The following is a 16,601-nucleotide window of genomic DNA, read 5'->3' on the forward strand; positions in this document are numbered from 1 at the left end:
CTCATCTACAAGTAAATCTTGGAAGATTTAGAAGAAAGAGGAAGAAGCACTATTCAACACAAATATGAGGCCTATGGACTGCAAACACTCGATTTGCCGTCTTATGAAACAAGGTGACAGGCAGAGAGTCCTGGCCACTTAGAAGTGAGGCAGTGCTACACAAAAATGGAAACAGTAGGATGATCCGATGGCATAAAGGGAATGAGTAAAATGACACCTCACAGAAGCCTTCATTTCTGCAATAATATATTAATGCACAATATATCAAAAATGCAAAGTCTGGGTTTTCCCTTTTAAGTTTATAGTAAACTATCAGACTTTTATTTAGTGCGTTTATTTTCCGAAGCCTTCTGTTTAGCAAAATGTGCTATACAATCACATATGCTGGTATCTTACCATGAGAATTCCAGCTATCATTTTAAATGAGTGACTTGCTTTTTTACCCCTACTCACATATATCTCATTTCTGTCATAAGACACTTAGTATCTTTATAGTGGTACATCTTATTCAAAATATTACATAGGAAACGATCTTGATTTTTAAGTTAATCTTTCCAGTGCTATAACATGATGGGTTTAAACAGCTGACACATATGTGACTACACTGTACTGTTTAATCTAATTCACAGGTGTAGGAAAGTGTTTGATTTCTGAACTATAACTAAGATGACATTGCATAGTTTTGAACAGTAAAATACTAGAAAACAGTAAAGGAATAAATAAGGTTATATTTCATCAGTGGCCATATTTTGTTTTCAGGCACCTGGAAGAAATTATCCTCTTTGACTTTCAAATGTTCTGGTTAATCAAGTGGTCTCTTAGCTTCCTCAGAGTCACCTTGAATTGCTGAAATAAGTGATTCTCAAGAATCGAAGTTGTTTTCTGGTCTAAGGTAGCTAACAATGTCCACACTGAGGATTTCCCCATGAAAGTCCTCTTGGAAGGTATGTGTGATGTGTTTCCATGGACTTCTTCACGTTCTTGGCGTATGGGTTCCAGACTATGCTCACCACCATCTTACGCACATCTCCACTTCCAACAAGGGCCCATCCATAATAATATGCCAGAGACTTCGGCTGGAAGGCTATTCTCGACTTGTTGAGGGAAGTTAGCTTTGGGGATGCCCAAGTTGTTTGGAGCTGCAACCCAAGCCCTGCAACACTTGGCCTAAGCAAAAGTACCGCAGGTGCCTCAAGATGCCATACAATTGGGGCTCAGGCTGTGGGCCAATTCACGAGTCTGGTGGAGCTGCTGTGGAACAGTGCCTGGACCCCTGGACCAGCCAGCGGACATGATGGGATCTCCAGGCCCCATGGCACACCATCGACACACTGCTGACCCCAACACAAGAGCTCAGCGACTCAGGGACTGCCTTTGCCTAAAGACAGCTTTGAATTTTGCACAGGAATGTACTGTATAAGAATTCTTGAATCAATGGAAGATAATTCTTTGGAAGAACTGTAGAATATTTAAATGACATCAATTCTTCCTAAATTAAAGTAAAACCATCCCAACAATTTTCTGCATCAGTATCAATTGATTCTAAAGTTTATAAGAAAATAGGCAAAAAATTTTTGATCAATTAGAATTCAAGTGCACCAGAAATAACAAAAGATGTAAGAAGTATTACTAGTTAGCAAACTATATTATGATCACTACCATATGAATATTACCAAAACACAGAAGAATGCCAACAACACATAAATATGTTGGGAAAAGGCATAAAAGAATGAAATTAAGTCATAACAATAAAAACTATTTGGTTTTGGTGGAGATAAAAATGCCTTATGCAATAAATGATACTGGGATAATCAGAGTCATTTGGAGAAATAAAAAAAATGAATTAAGTGGATTGCTACCTCACTCCCTATGTCAAAATAAATCCAACGTAGAAGAAAATAAAAATTATTTTTTTCCATAAAAATAGTTCTCTCTAAAGAAAATCCAGAAGCCTTAAGAAGAAGACTAGAAATTCTGACTGCCATAAAAAATTAGGATTTTTAAAAATCCAGTGAAATTAGATACATGAACAAACAAAACCCCACCATAAAGTAACAGGCAGTATAAGCGTGAGAGGTAAATTAGATTTGGATTAATTTGTAGCAGAAACTGAGGGATGGGGTCAGTAAAGGAAGCAAGAAGAATCAGAGTAAGTTGCTCTGAGGGTCAATAAAAGAAGACGAGAACAGAAACTTATGTTCTATTATGTTATTTATCTATTGATGCCAACATTAAAAATGATGTTGCTTATAGTTCACTGTGCACAAAGCTGCGCTGGGATTAAAAGGGATGAAACTGCACAGAAATTAGATGGGACTTGCAGTGAGTGGATCGCCAGCAACAGTGATTGATCCTCATGGGTTAGAACAAATCTATGCTCAAATAGAAAGAGATCAGGAGAAAATTTACCATTAAAAGAAATGCATAGTGTACAATTAGGAAAGTATAGATTATTTTCTGAGATAAGGTATTGCTCCTCTATACTGTTCATTTATTTTAGTCACATATACACATTGATTATCTGTTAAGTACAAAAAGCACTGTGCTAGGCACATGAAATTATTTATAGTTAGTAAATCAGGCACACAATTTAGTGGAGGAGATATATTAAAAAGTTAACTGCCGCCGGCGCCGTGGCTCAACAGGCTAATCCTCCGCCTTGCGGCGCCGGCACACCGGGTTCTAGTCCCGGTCGGGGCACCGATCCTGTCCCGGTTGCCCCTCTTCCAGGCCAGCTCTCTGCTGTGGCCAGGGAGTGCAGTGGAGGATGGCCCAAGTGTTTGGGCTCTGCACCCCATGGGAGACCAGGAGAAGCACCTGGCTCCTGCCATCGGAACAGCGCGGTGCGCCGGCCGCAGCGCGCTACCGCGGCGGCCATTGGAGGGTGAACCAACGGCAAAGGAAGACCTTTCTCTCTGTCTCTCTCTCTCTCTCACTGTCCACTCTGCCTGTCAAAAAAAAAAAAAAAAAAAAAAAAAGTTAACTGCCTTTCAAATGAACACAATACATCCTTTTTAAAAAAAGCTAATTGCAGGTGTAAAAAGACATAAGAATTACTGTGGTAAGCACATGAATAGTGTTTGCATTAGTACTTGTGATAGCCTTTGTCTCATGCGTGCAAAGGTCTAAGAGAGCATATAACAAGAAGCCAGACTCGGGCTGAGTGTTTAAGGGCTGGCATCTCCAAGGAAGAAGTGTTTAAGTTGAATCTGAAGTGTCAGAAGAATTAATCAGGCAATGGAGGTGAAAGGTAGCATTATATAACACACAAACGGTATATGCAAGCCAGCCCCGAAACTGAAGAAAAACGTACTCCAATTTAAGAAATATGATTGATTTTTACAAACCAGGAAAATCTCCCCCAAAGACTCAACCTTGGATGTTCTTTAATAGGCAGCCCATAAACAAGTCACAGACAAGTCAAGGTCAGTTTTGGCTTGTGGAATTCCTGGGAGGAAAAAAAGTCACCTATTCCCATGCTCCAGGAGAATGATCAAACAAGAACACTCTGCTAAAATTAACTATGTTATGATTGTGTTGCAGAAAGCCTGATAAGTTGCTTGCCTGTGTTGTTCACTTCTGTGTTGCCTTGAGCTGCAGCTGGTAATGTATAAAATATCACTGAGACGCTGGAATAAATGACTTTTGTCTTGGCTCCATTCTCTGTGCCCTTGTCCCTCTTTTCATTCCCACTCCCTCCTTCAGGTTCCGTTCGACAGGTGCGGCTGGCCCGCGTCACTTTAAAGATTCCAAATTCTTGGATTCAAAATTTCTCTAAGAGCTGGTGTTTAGCTTAGTAGTTAAGACACCTGCATCCCACACTGGAGTGCTTATTAGGCTTGATTCCAGCTGTCTGCTGATACAGAGCATGGGAGGCAGCAGTGGTGGCTCAAGTAATTGTGCTCCAGCACCCAGCAGGAGACCTGGACTGTGTGCAGGGCTTCCAGCTTCAGCCCCAGTCCAGCTTCAGCTGTTGCAGGCATGTGGGAAGTAAACCAGTCGATGAGAGCTCTCTCCATTATTTAAATAATATTGTAGAAGATTTATTTATTTATTTTGAAAGAGTTACACACACACACACACACACAGAGAGAGAGAGAGAGAGAGAGAGAGAGAGATATCTTCCATCTGCTGATTCACTCTGCAGACGACCATGATGGCCAGTGTTGGGCAAGGCTGAAGCCAGGACCCAGGAGCTTCTTCTGGGTTCTCCCACGTGGGTGGCAAGTACTTGGGCCATGAACTGCTGCTTTCCCAGGCCATTAACTGGGAGCTGGATCAGAAGTGGAGCAGTCAGGATATGAACTAACACCCACAATGTAGGCATTGCAGGCAGCGGCTTTACCCGCTACACCACAATGTTGCCCCATCAAATAAATAATTTTAAAAATAACCTAAAACACAACAGACATTCACTTTTATATCTTGAGTACTTCAAGCATTAGGCATGTGCAGTTCAACCATTTAGAAAACAGCCTTGAACAGATATCATTTAATTTGAACTTGAACAATTTGCATAACTTAGAAACTCTGTAGTTAGTGACTCCACTCAAACCTCCCCAGTCCCCACTTGCTTTTCTGAGAAAAGTGGTCTTGGGTACCCTCAATTTCCAGGTTGACCTATCAGCTCTGATACCCTACAGGCAGGAAAAACTTTGAGTGTAGATCACAGTGAGGACGTGAGCAAAGAGAAACGTTCTCCAGTTCAGTAAGTGTGAATGACATTTCACGGTCCCATGTATCTGCTTAATCAGCATTTCAGAAAGAAAAGGAATAAATGTGCTTTAAGGTAACACATTGGATACAAAGCCAGTGGTTCATTTACAAAGATTCCTTTAGGAAGAAGAAAACCCAGACTACCAACTTTGAATACAGACACGTTACTGGACTGTGTGAAAACACAGGCAGTAAGGACTGCCTGAAAAACTCCAAAGAGTGACGATGGAATTCCCAAAGGTAACCAGAGTTACAACTTGACTTGCTGAAAAGTAATGGTGAATTTCCCTCCAGATTTTTCTCTACTCAAAGACTCATTTGTTCTGATTAGATTTCTTACTCCTCATTTCAATTTTAGTAAATAAATTTGCCCTAACTGGAGATACCAAATTTAAAGATCGTGGAAGGGAGATACTGATCCTCAATAGTTTTTACAAAAACCACAAAAATGCACTTACAACATTCTGCGTAGGGAAGTTGTATTCCTTTGGCTCTGAGGGACTGCACTCACTCACTAACAAGCCAGGTTATGTACTTCTACCTATCCTTCCTCTTGCTTCTTAGGAATGTTCACTCTGCTGAATAATTTGGAAAACCATACAAAGTGTTAAACGGCAGGAAAGCTTTGTGGTAAACACTCGGACTAGATCACCACACTTGGTTTCAAAAATATACTGCAGTTGCTCTGTTTCACCTCATTACACATCCAAAGAACTGGTGACTAACAATGCCACTGTAGACATACATTAATATCAGTGTTGGTCACTGGATCTTAAACTGGCTAACATACATTCTGAAACCCATCCGAAACCATAGAGGCTTAAGTTTACCACACAGACAGCATTTTCAAGTCTTATGTAAGGTCAGCTTTGCACCATGACATTTAAGAGAGAAGAAACCAAATGCCATGATTTTGAGCTCAACATACTGTTGGCAGTTTACAAAATGTCCAAAAATTACTTTACCTCTAAATAAGACAACACTAAATGCATAATTTAGAAAAGACATTTGCCACCTACATTGTAACTCTACAAGATCAGTTAAAAACGGAAAGCAGTGTGAAGACACTGGTTTGTATTTTAAAATCAATTTTAACATTTCATTTGAACCTATTTGAGCCATAAAATCTTATAATACACACATGCATACACATAATTAATGAACATAATCAAGAGGACATAATCAGTTTCAGCTTTAGATGTTAAATTTCCTCATTCAAAACAAAATTCTTTCATTAAGTGCCTTGCTTTAATCTTAGTGTGATCTAAGGCTATGCAACAGTGTGGAGAACTCAACGCTGAAAACACTGAATTTCATTCTGACTCCATAATTAATTCATGCATTGTTAAACAGTCTTCTTTTGACATCTGAGATATGCACTTTTTAAAAAAAAAAAGATTTATTTATTTATTTGAAAGTCAGAATTACCCAGAGAAAAGGGAGCGGGGAGGGGGGGAAGTCTTCCATCTGCTGGTTCACTCCCCAGTTGGCTGAAACAGCCAGAGCTGTGCCGATCTGAAGCCAGAAGCCAGGAGCTTCTTCGGAACCTCCCACATGGATGCAGGGGCCCAAGAACTTTAGCCATCTTCTACTGCTTTCTCAAGCGATAGCAGAGAGCTGGATCGGAAGTAGAGCACCCAGGACTCGAACCGGCGCCCATATGGGATGCCGGTGCAGCAGGTTTCACCCACTACAGCACAGCGCAGGCCCCTGAGATAAGCTTTTAGAAAAAACCCACCACCATTTCAGCTCTGTGCTTTCCTTTATCAATTCAAACTATACACCAAAGTCAAAAAACTAGATTTACAGCTGTCAACCCTTAATCATTGACACAAATAGTGAGCAGATCTTGTTTTAATGATTCTTATTAATTAGCATATGCTTGAAATCCTAAGTCCTTTTGTTGGACTATTATTTTGTAAATAATTATTTAGCATTTGATCAACATTGTTTTAAGCAGAAGCTTAATAAGTAATAGCACTAACAAAGTTTTAATCTTTTAATTCATGTTATTCTTCACTCTGTAAGTTTTCTGTGACTAAGAACACAATATCGAAGTTTCCTGATCAGGAACAGAAGAACAAAGAAGACGGCGGCTGGGCTTTCTAAAAGCTTTCAGAGAGAGAACTCAGAAGAGTCAGCTCTTGGTCGTCTAGTTTGTGAATGGTAGGGTTTTCTTACCTTTCCTTCCTGAGAAAATTCTGATGGAATGGAGGACTGGCAAATAATCACAATCAGAATTCAAGATGATTTTACAGGGCAGGCATTGGATTCAGTGGTTAAGATATCTGTTAAGAGGTCAGTGTAAATATTGTAATTTGTTTATTTCTGTTACAATAATTTTAAACAAATTTAAACCTTTCTCCAACTATTTTACATTTTAGTTGCTTTGAATTTTGTTATTAAAAATAATGTAGTACAAATATTATGGTGCTGCAAGTAAGCCATAGATTAGGATCCCCACACCCTATATCAAAATACCAGTTCAATGGGGCTGATGTTGGGCATAATAGATTAAGCCTCCACCAGCGGCACTAGCATCCCATATGGGCGCCAGTTTGAGTCTGGCTGCTCCTTTTCCGATCGAGCTCTCTGCTAATGCGCGTGGGAAAGCAGTAGAAGATGGCCCAAGTGCTTGGGCCCCTGATCCCAAGTGGGAGACTTGGAAGAAGCTCCTGGCTTCTGACTGACTCAGCTCCAGCTATTGCGGCCATTTGGGGAGTGAACCTAGAGGATGGAAGACCTCTCTGTCTCTCCCTCTTTCTCTCTGTAACTCTGGCTCTCATATAAATAAACAAGTCAGTTCAAGTCCCAGCTACTCCATGTTTCCATTTGAGTTCCCTGCTAATGCTCCTGGAAGACAGTGGATAATGACTGAAGGACTTGGACCCCTTCCATTCATATGAGGGACCTGGATAGAGTTCCTGGCTTTTGGATTCAGCCTGGTCCAGCACAGGCTGCCTCAGGTATTTGGAGTGTGAGTTGGCAGATAGATCTCTCGCTGTCTATCTATCTCCTCTCTCTGTCACTCTGCCTTTCAAATAAATAAATAAATCATTAAAAGTAATATTGCAATTTAAAGAAAAATGAAGGGGACTACATCCCATATGGAATTCTTGTGTTGGATACCCACTTCGGGCTCCTTTCTCCAGCTTCCTGTGCAGGACCCTGGGACCCTGGGACCCAGCAGTAATAGCTCAAGTAGTCAGGATACTGCCACTCATGAGAGAGGCCTGGATTGAGCTTCCAGCTCCTACGCAAGCCCCAACTGCTCAAGCACTTGAGGGATGGCCCAGCAGGTGAGAGCTCTCTCTTTCTCAAGTTAAAAATAAAAATGAAGATTATTTCAGTTTTGTTTCCTCATATTATATCATCCTTATCTTATACCGTGTAGACATGAATGTGTTAACAGACCGACCATTAATTCCAGAAGTCTAAAAAAATGTTTAAAGATAAGAATACCAATAAAATCAAGTGTCGCTTGCACATTAGTAATATTTACTAAAGTACGGGAATAACTCACTCTTTCTTCAGTTAAGTTTTCTTTTCCACGGTAATGGAACATTTGTAGAAACACTACTTGAGAGCAGCAGAGCAGGGGCTCTAGACCAGAGAGACAGGACCCACACAGGTCACCTCCAAGGCTGTGGAGCGGGCAGGAGGGGTATGCCTTGATCAGAAGGGTCAGGGGCAAGTGGAAAGTCACATCAAGTGACAAAGTGCTCTGGAGATGGGACTGAGAGGATATGACCACTGATTTACTGGGGTGAAGCAAGAGCTATCAGTGTGATCCGGAGTGCCTACCTGGGATGATGGAGGAAATGGGAGATTAGGAACAGAGAAAATTCAAGAGGAACAGCACGTTTTAGGATTCACTGGGGGCTGAGTTGGGGGGAGAAGCAGAGAAGAAAAGTCTAAATCAGAACTGTGGTACATCAGCAGGAGGGCAGCCAGGAGAACTATCCAGCAAACAGCATTGTGGGCCTGATGCTCAAAGAAGTCCAGGATAAGATCACAATGATAATAACTGAAAAGACAATTGGAACATTCACATCAAGGGTACAGAGCAAGAATTGATCTGAAGCTGGAATTCGGATAAACAACAATTAACAGTAAGATAAAGAAGAAAGAGAAAAAAGAGGGTAAAAGTTGCAGGAAGACTAAGAAAAGAAGTGAAACTATCCTGAAGTTGAAGGAAGAGTTTCAAGAAAGATGAAGTGATCAGTATTGTTAAAAACCATAGCCAGGTTCGAAGAATAAGGACAGCAAAGAAGCCACTGAATAAGTGAAACAGGTACTTTTTCACTGGTGATATTATAAAAAGTCAGAACAAAAGGGGCGGAAGTGAAATGTCGTAATGTATGAAAAATAAAGAAGTAGAGGTGGGAATTCAGGCTTATTATTATTTTAATCAGTTGAGTGGGAAAGACAAATTAATGGTGAAGGGAAAGAATAAAGTTGGGTGGAACAGAGTTTTTCAAAAAGGGTAAATAATAAATATATCTGTGGCTGAGTATTTTGAACTCATGTGGAGAGAGAAAAAGAAATGGAGAAATAAATGAGGAAGCTGCTTAACTGAGTAAAATCAGGAGGAAATGGTGTCAAAAACATAGGTGGAGGAATTAACAAACCAATTCAGGAAAAATAGTTCTTCAATTTCAGTGGTGGGAAAAATGAGTGGAGATAAGATATAAAAACATTTTTACATGGTAGTGTTTCCTTTCTCTATGAAATAGGTAATGGATTATCTGCCAAACTTAGTAGAGAAGGTTGATGTATTCTTGGTGGAGAATAGAAGCAGACATTGTTGGGGAAATTTAAAGGAAGGTTAATAAAAGTTGACTGAAATTAGAGATAATGCATTTTTAAACATTTTTATTTATTTATTTCCATTCATTTTCATTTGAAAAGTAGAGCAACAGAGAAAGATCTATCTGCCTGTTCACTCTCTAAATGCTTTCAACAGCCAAGGCTGAACCACACCAAAACCAGGAGCCCCAAACTCCATCTATATCTCCCATGTGGGCGGCAGGGACTTGCTTGGGTGTGCATTAGCAGGAAGTAGAGCAGCCAGAACGCCATCCAGGTACTCCACTATGGAAAATGAGCAGCAACTTTGCTGTGCCAAATACCTGCCCCATGTTAAATTAAATTCATCGGCAGCATCATGCACCTTTTCTCCAGGAAGTTGAAAAAGACCTAAATCAGGTAAAGAATATCCAGAATATTAAATCACAGATTGAATCTTATCATCTGTCAGCGTAAAGAGGAAGTGAGAAAAACTGTGAGTTATGAAGATGCTGTATCTGGAAGTAAAGGAAAGTGAAAGCAATAAGGAGCCTGGGAAAATAAGCTAGATCAGGGAGCTAGATTTAAAAATGATCCCACAATGAAGTTTAGTGGGTGTGAAGGAGTGAAGAATATAGAAGAATAAAAGGCTGAGCAAAAGGAAAACGTCAGAGTTTAATTTCAAACCTCACGCTTCCTGATACTGACCAAGCCCAAGACACGGCACATAAATAATTCTGCTGAAGTGGACAAGAGGGATGAAAGATCAAGTAACTGTGACAGCATTAGATAAATCATCAGGACAAGGAACAGGGTGGAATGCTGAGGCCCAACTGTGAAACAGCTATTAGATACTGCTTTGGTTCTGGAAAGCAATCTTTTAAAATTTTATTTTACTTTATTTGAGAGGCAGAGACAGAAAAAGGAGACAGAGAAAAACAGAGAGCTCCCATCCTCTAATTCACGCCCCAAACGCACACAATGGCCAAGGCTGGGCTGGGGGTCAAGCCAGGAGTTGGGACCTTAATCCAGGTCTCCCATTTGAGAGGCAGGAACCCAATTACTTGAGCCATCACTGCATTTGCAGGAAACTGTAGTTAGGAGCCAGAGCCAGGTACTGAACCCAGGTATTGTTATGGAGGATGTAGGCATCCTAACCACATAGCTAAGTGTCCACTCTGGGGGTAACCTTTGGCAACAAAGAAGGTAAGAAAATGGGGAATATTTTGTTGTCAATAATCATATATTATTTACATCTCATAGTGTGCTAATCTGCTTTGGCAGGGAGCTGATGAGAAAAGACTGGTGGGTGGATTAGAAAGCATCACTGTCAGAGGCTGGTGGTGTGGCATAGTGGGTAAAGCCACTGCCTGCAGTGCCGGCGTCCCATATGGGCACTGGTTCGAGTCCCGGCTGCTCCTCTTCCAATCCAGCTCTCTGCTATGGCCTGGGAAAACAGTAGAGGATGGCCCAAGTTCTTGGGACCCTGCACCCACGTGGGAGACCTGGAAGAGGTTCCTGTCTCCTGGCTTCGGATTGCCACAGTTCCAGCCATTGCAGCCAATTAGGGAGAGAACCAGCAGATAGAAAAGCTCTCTCTTGCTCTCTCTCTCTCTGCCTCTCCTTCTCTCTGTGTAACTCTTTCAAATAAATAAATCTTTAAAAAAAATAAAAAGAAAATATCACTGTCAGTAGGCTAACTGCTGTTGAGCTAGGAGCATACTTGGGACAAATCTGTGGACAGGAAAAGGATACAGGTCCAACCACCCAGGCTCAAGAGATGGAGCCAGGAAAGAACAGGTGCTTCCATCTGAGGGAGCTGAGGGAAAGGATGCCACTGATAAAAGATGAAAATTTAAAAACCCAAATAAATGTAGAAAGTGTAGAAATTTAACTGAAAATGTTATTGAAGAAATAAAAACATAAACTTACTGAAAGCTTGGTGCTTGAGCAAAATATTAAATTATATTTCTTTTTTTTTTTTAATTTATTTTTTGTCAGGCAGAGTGGACAGTGAGAGAGAGACAGAGAGAAAGGTCTTCCTTTTGCCGTTGGTTCACCCTCCAATGGCCACCGCGGTAGGCGCTGCGGCCAGCGCACCGCGCTGATCCGATGGCAGGAGCCAGGTGCTTCTCCTGGTCTCCCATGGGGTGCAGGGCCCAAGCACTTGGGCCATCCTCCACTGCACTCCCTGGCCACAGCAGAGAGCTGGCCTGGAAGAGGGGCGACCGGGACAGGATCGGTGCCCTGACAGGGACTAGAAGCCGGTGTGCCGGCGCCGCAAGGTGGAGGATTAGCCTAGTGAGCCGCGGCCAAATTATATTTCTAAAACAGCCTTCATATGTAATGTAAGCAGAGGACTGCAACATAAAAACACACTGTCTTTTTAAAAAATATTGATATCTTCAAAATCTTGGACATCATATGTGCTCTAAAAGTGTTTTTTCAGTAAATAAATAATTGAAATATCCTACTCATCTACAAAAAAAAAATGAGATCTGGAGTCATTTGAATACCGCCACTTTATATTGAGCCAAATGCATCCTCTGGGTTCTATCACTCTAACATGAATAAAGCTAACGATATATAAAGGAATTCTACACAAGGTTTAAGCCTTTCTTCTACCCAGGTTAGCTTTATTAAAACAAATCTAAATGGTCATTTCTATATGTCCTGAGTTTTAAAAGATATTCTAGAAGAATTGAGCTCCTTAGAGGGGCTTTAAGAACCATTATTGGAGCTGGGATAAGGCTAAAGGAGTGTTAATTCCATGTTGTAGGCTGTGTCATTCGATTTCAACCAGAGCAGTGTTACTTTTATCTATTTCTATTTTATTTATTTTTAAATTTTTTTCAAGATTTACTTTTTCTTAGGGTCCTCTAAAGGAGACTTGTGAGGTAGAAGTAGACCTGTCCTTAGAAAGCATGTGGCCCAGATTCAAATCATATCAATGCCTACAACTGGATTTCAGGGGTGCTAGGTTATTAATCTTCAGGGTCCTGAAAGAAACAAACCTCTCTGGAGAATAATGGAATTGTCATAAGTCTCAAATATTGTTTGCTAGCAATTTTACAAATACAAAGTCTAGCATATAATAGAGATTATATCCAAGGGGAGAAAAGATAATATAGGTGAGAACCAACGAAAACAACATATACAGAAATAGACCAATAAGAGTTTCAGATTCAATGATTGTCATAACTTTAGGATATTTTTGTATTCTATTTTTAAGGAGATAAAGGCAAAAAATTAGAATTTCAGCACTGTGACTTATTTCTTAAAAACCAGAAAATTTGAGTCACATAAATTCTAGATCATTGAGGAGAGCCAGAAGAACTAGATTCCCATCCGTACCCCAAAAAAGGACACCTCCTTGATGGTACCATAAAGCTAATAAGGCTTGATCAATTATGAAGTTAAGAGATGCAAGTATTGACATTTGATTTACAGTAAGTGGAAGAAAGTATATTATGTTCTAAACAGTATTGGAGCAACAAAATAGTTATATGAAAATCTGAAACTTGACCCCTTCTCTATCTCACACCATAGAGAAAAAATAAATTCTGTATATACTCATGACGGGTAAAAGCCCATATATGATTCTGGTTACTTAAAGCACTGTTCATAAAGAAAAGGGATATGACTAGAAAATGCATGTAGAGAGGGAAGGAAAAGTTGAAGACAAAAGGAAAGTTAAGGGTGTGAGTTCCATGAAGAATCAGGAGTAGAACAGGATGGAAAGCATAGGTAAAAACACAAAGAGGAACATTGCTTTCACTAGAATCCAGAGGAACTAGGCAATATATATACACACACATTAAGATTGCAGATGGGTTTCATGAAGATGAGGTGTTTCTGCCTAAAGACTGCTACTTTTTTGGCAAAAGAGAAGGTGAGAGAGCTAATTTGTTCATATTTGGGGAGAATATTTTCATACATGAGGCAGGGATACTGGATGAACTCCAAAACAGCCATTACTGGAAATGGGATCTAGGAATGACAAAATATGTGATGGCTGAGTAGCAGCGAGAGCTGATCAGGGCTGAAGATCGTGTTTATCATGGCTCCATATTAGTGTTCAGCAGTTTGAGCATAAGAGAAAAAAATAGTTGGACTGCAATATAAGTAATCTGAGCCTTATCAGACTGGCATGGTAGAAGGTCAACAGGCAGATGTTGATCAAGTTAGCAAGAGACTATTAAAAGTGATGAATCGTGGCATTTAGACCAGATAGGAAGGGGAGAGAAGTAAAGGGGCTGAATAATTAAGGACTAGAAAGATCAAGAGACTGGCAGTCTTGATATATCTAAGAATAGGGTATAAAAAAAAGAACCAGGGGCCGGCGCCGTGGCTCACTTGGTTAATCCTCCACCTGCGGCGCCAGCACCCCATATGGGCACCAGGTTCTAGTCCCGGTTGATTCTCTTCCAGTACAGCTCTCTGCTGTGGCCCGGGAAGGAAGTGGAAGATGGCCCAAGTGCTTGGGCGCCTGCACCCGCATGGGAGACCAGGAAGAAGTACCTGGCTCCTGGCTTCGGGATGGTGTAGCTCCGGCCGTAGCGGCCATTTTGGGGGGTGAACCAATGGAAGGAAGACCTTTCTCTCTGTCTCTCTCCCTCACTGTATAACTCTATCTGTCAAATGAAAAAAAAAAAAAAAAGTAACCAAATGATAGAACTAGTGAACCAGAGGCTATGCTCACATAATAGAATCTTTAAAGTATCAAGGGAGAGTCTAGTGGATGGCATTAAAGATCAATGTGTGGCCACTGGAGAATATCACATAAGTGAAGGATAGGTCAAGTTTACTGGGATGGGGGAGAAAAAGGTAGCGAGAAGCCAGTGCTAAGTGATCGTTCTCATGTATACTTTGAATTCACCAAGGATGACAGCAACCTGGGATCACAGAATAAAATTATGACCCAAATATAACAGGAAGACAACAGATAAAAGAAGCAAATAATTCTAAAAGAAACAGAATTGGGGGAGAGGGAGAGAGAGGGAATGATGGAAAGAGGGAGAGAGGGAGAGGAAGAGAGAGATTGATTGATTGATTGATTGATTGATTTTCTATCTACTGGCTTACTTCCCAAATGCTCATAACAGCCAGGGCTGGGTCAAGCCCAAACCAGGAGCCCAAACTCCACCCAGGTTTCCCATGAGCAAGGGCTCAAGCACTTCAGTCACCACCTAGGCCCCCTAGGATGCATTACTAGGAATGGGGTTCAGAAGTGGAGGTGCTGGGACTTAAACCAGCACTCTGGTCCAGGATGTAGGCATCTCAAGTGGTGACCCACTGTATAAAATGTCACCCCTTCTGTTTCCTCCCCCCCTCCGCCTTCCCCCGCTATTACCTAGCTATTACACTACTGGTCCCTAAGCATTCATATATATGTAGTAGTTGGCCATACCAAAGCTGGTTTACAATGAAGGAGCTAGTTTATGATTGCTATTACTAATGAGTTGATGCTAAGGAAATTAAGGTAAGGTTCTAATATACTAAAATATTTATGCATTGGATTTTAGTCGAATCAAGTGTTAGTTTTTCCATCTCCCCAAAATTCTTTTGATTACTTTAATGATTGATATTCCGATTATAAATATACTGCTATAATTCTTTCTACACTTTCGTCAGCCCTGCAATAAGATGGGAAAAATATTCTATTTCCAGTTACATACAATACACTCCTGGGACAAGGAATAGTAATGTTTTATCTGAGAAATTATTAGATGCAGTTGTGCTTAGAGGGAAAGTTTGTGTGTTAACTTTCAATAATCAGACGTTTCTGGCCTAAAACTATCTCTTCTAGGTCCTTTTAAAAGGCCAATACCCTAAAAAAAGTTTAAGAGCTAAACAGGCATCTTGTGATTTGATTGTTGTTTTAAACCCTTATTTAATACTCCTGAGGAATTTTGAGCTTTCTATTTTTTACTTGTTAAATATTATAGTTAGTGGGGCATTAAGCCTGTGATTATAGAGTGGACTGAAATTATATTTTTTGCAAAAATTAAAGAAAAAAGATATAGGCAGCAAGAAGGGGGACTAAGGGAGGGAAAGAGGAAGGAAGGAAGTATGGTTATCTTCATAGAACTGTACCTATCATATATGTGAAATCTGTTTTCTTTATATTAAAATTTTTTAAAAAATTATTTTTTATGACTCTGAAAATAGGCAAATACCCACGTTAAAGCATAACCAATGAATTCCTGTGATGTCTCCTACATGATCCACACAGGATAGAAAGATGAAGCAAACATGAGATCATTGGGAATTTGACCAAGCAGAATCTTGCCTGAAATGGAAAGTAGGTTTAAAAAGGTGAGTGGTGAGAGTTATAATCCCTTTGTCTTTTTAGCTGTATCTAACAGCTCTTTAATAAAAAGGGATTAAGCATTCTCATATGGTCCATGTCACAATGGTTGTGCTCTTAAAAATACAGCATATATTTATACATACATAGCTAAAGATTTCAGAGATTTTATTGCATATAAAGCCTAAAGTTCCAAAGTGCCTGGTGAAAGGTCTATTCCTTTAACCAAAGACTTCAGAAATTCTTTTGTGCACTTTTTGTTTCATCATACAGAGGAGCAGTATGCATAACTATAGAGGTGTGAGAACTCGAGTGGTGATTAGAAGCACCAACCTCAAGTGCTTTTCATCATGCTTGCTGCCCCACTGTAACTTTTGCCCTCTCTGTCATGTTTCTCATATCCCAGTGAACCAAAGGACTTTATTCCTGTGGATCCCAGATTTGTGATGCGAAGAGCAGAAATAATAGGAGTACCTATAGGGATGGAAAGGAAACTTAGCCATTTTTGCAAATTAATATGCATGCATTTCCCATAGATATAAACACGTGGAAAGACACTTAGCTAACTGTTATGTCAGCTAGGAAGAGAACACATTTTATTTACTACACCAAACATGCATTACCTTCCTAAGTTATTTTAAGGAAAAGGTGTCATAAATAGGAAAGCTACGATGATGACATTTCTATCACCAAAAAGTTTTCTTTTATGGAAACCTTAATTCTTTAGCAAGGAAAAAAACCAGAATCAGAACACTCAAATACAGCAATTTCATCAATGTCATAGTGC

General features: G+C 40.2%; 1 pseudogene; it reads right to left on the minus strand.

Annotated features, from left to right (window-relative positions):
- Positions 1-697: 697 nt before the first annotated feature.
- Positions 698-1,293, minus strand: LOC133759324 (riboflavin kinase-like; annotated as a pseudogene).
- Positions 1,294-16,601: the final 15,308 nt, after the last annotated feature.

This window comes from Lepus europaeus, chromosome 5, assembly GCF_033115175.1.
Source record: "Lepus europaeus isolate LE1 chromosome 5, mLepTim1.pri, whole genome shotgun sequence".
NCBI classification, from domain to species: Eukaryota; Metazoa; Chordata; class Mammalia; order Lagomorpha; family Leporidae; genus Lepus; species Lepus europaeus.